Below are 2,500 nucleotides of genomic sequence, written 5' to 3'. Positions count from 1 at the left end.
TTTTATAAAAAAAACAAGTCCCGAAAATAAAGTAAAAAAAAATGGGTCCCGAAAATGAAAAAAAAACTAAGCCCCGAAAATGAAGAAAAAAAATACGTCCCGAAAATAGCCTTTGAAAAAAAAAAGAAGTTCCGAAAAATGAACTTTGAAAAAAAAACTAAGTCCCGAAAATGAAAAAAAAACTAAGTCCCGAAAATGAACTTAGTGAATTTTGAAATAAAAACTAAGTCCCAAAAACAGAAAAAAACTTAGTCCCGAAAATGAAGAAAAAAACTAAGTCCCGAAAATAGCCTTGGAAAAAAAAAGAAGTTCGTCCCGAAAATGAAGAAAAAACCCTAAGTCCCGAAAATGAAAAAAAAATAAGTCCTGAAAATAGCCTTTGAAAAAAAAACCAAGTCTCGAAAATGAAAAAAAAACTAAATCCCGAAAATGAAGAAAAAAAATAAGTCTCGAAAATAGCCTTTGAAAAAAAAAATAAGTCCCAAAAACAGAAAAAAACTAAGTCCCGAAAATGAAGAAAAAAACTAAGTCCCGAAAATGAAAAAAAAACTAAGTCCCGAAAATGAAGAAAAAAAACTAAGTCCCGAAAATGAAAAACAAAACTAAGTCCCGAAAATAGCATTTGAAAAAAAAACTAAGTCACGAAAATGAAAAAACAACAAAGTCCCAAAAATGAAAAAAAACTAAGTCCCGAAAATAGCCTTTGAAAAAAAAAAAGTTCCGAAAAATGAACTTGGAAAAAAAACTAAGTCCCGAAAATGAAGAAAAAAAACTAAGTCCCGAAAATGAAAAAAAAACTAAGTCCCATAAATGAAAAAAAAACTAAGTCCCGAAAATAGCCCTGGAAAAAAAAAGAAGTTCGTCCCGAAAATAAAGAAAAAAACTAAGTCCCGAAAATGAAAAAAAAATAAGTCCTGAAAATAGCCTTTGAAAAAAAAACCAAGTCCCGAAAATGAAAAAAAAAACAAATCCTGAAAATAGCTTTTGAAAAAAAAACGAAGTTCCGAAAATGAACTTAGTGAACTTTGAAAAAAAAAATTAAGTCTTGAAAATGAACTTAGTGAACTTTGAAAAAAAAAACTAAGTCCCAAAAACAGAAAAAAACTAAGTCCCGAAAATGAAGAAAAAAACTAAATCCCGAAAATAGCTTTTGAAAAAAAAACGAAGTCCCGAAAATAAAGTTTAAAAAAAACAACAAAGTCCCGAAAATAAAGTTTGAATACAAAAGAATGTCCCGAAAATAAACTTTAAAAATGAAACTAAGTCCCGGAAATAACCTTTGAAATAAAACAAAATCCAGGAAATTGCATTTGAAAAAAAAAGTCCCGAAAGTAAAATTTGAAAAAAAAACAAGTTCCCAAGTTGAAAAAAAACAAGTTCGAAAATAGCCTCTGAAAAAAAAAGTCCCGAAAATGAAAAAAAAAAACTAAGTCCCGAAAATAGCCTTTGAAAAAAAAGTAAGTCACGAAAATAGCCTTTGAAAAAAAAAAAGTTCCGAAAAATGAACTTGGAAAAAAAACTAAGTCCCGAAAATGAAAAAAAAACTAAGTCCCGAAAATGAATAAAAAAAACTAAGTCCCGAAAATGAAAAAAAAACTAAGTCCCGAAAATGAAGAAAAAATAAGTCACGAAAATAGCCTTTGTAAAAAAACAAGTCCAGAAAATGAAGAAAAAAACTAAGTCCCGAAAATAGCCTTTGAAAAAGAAAACTAAGTTCCGAAAAATGTACTTTTATAAAAAAAACAAGTCCCGAAAATAAAGTAAAAAAAAATGGGTCCCGAAAATGAAAAAAAAACTAAGCCCCGAAAATGAAGAAAAAAAATACGTCCCGAAAATAGCCTTTGAAAAAAAAAAAGAAGTTCCGAAAAATGAACTTTGAAAAAAAAACTAAGTCCCGAAAATGAAAAAAAAACTAAGTCCCGAAAATGAACTTAGTGAATTTTGAAATAAAAACTAAGTCCCAAAAACAGAAAAAAACTTAGTCCCGAAAATGAAGAAAAAAACTAAGTCCCGAAAATAGCCTTGGAAAAAAAAAGAAGTTCGTCCCGAAAATGAAGAAAAAACCCTAAGTCCCGAAAATGAAAAAAAAATAAGTCCTGAAAATAGCCTTTGAAAAAAAAACCAAGTCTCGAAAATGAAAAAAAAACTAAATCCCGAAAATGAAGAAAAAAAATAAGTCTCGAAAATAGCCTTTGAAAAAAAAAATAAGTCCCAAAAACAGAAAAAAACTAAGTCCCGAAAATGAAGAAAAAAACTAAGTCCCGAAAATGAAAAAAAAACTAAGTCCCGAAAATGAAGAAAAAAAACTAAGTCCCGAAAATGAAAAACAAAACTAAGTCCCGAAAATAGCATTTGAAAAAAAAACTAAGTCACGAAAATGAAAAAACAACAAAGTCCCAAAAATGAAAAAAAAACTAAGTCCCGAAAATAGCCTTTGAAAAAAAAAAAGTTCCGAAAAATGAACTTGGAAAAAAAACTAAGTCCCGAAAATGAAGAAAAA

This window comes from Ciona robusta, unplaced genomic scaffold (genome assembly GCF_009617815.1).
Source record: "Ciona robusta unplaced genomic scaffold, ASM961781v2 AP042746.1".
NCBI classification, from domain to species: Eukaryota; Metazoa; Chordata; class Ascidiacea; order Phlebobranchia; family Cionidae; genus Ciona; species Ciona robusta.
The sequence above is the reverse complement of the archived record's forward strand: the minus strand, read 5'-3'. Positions refer to the sequence as shown.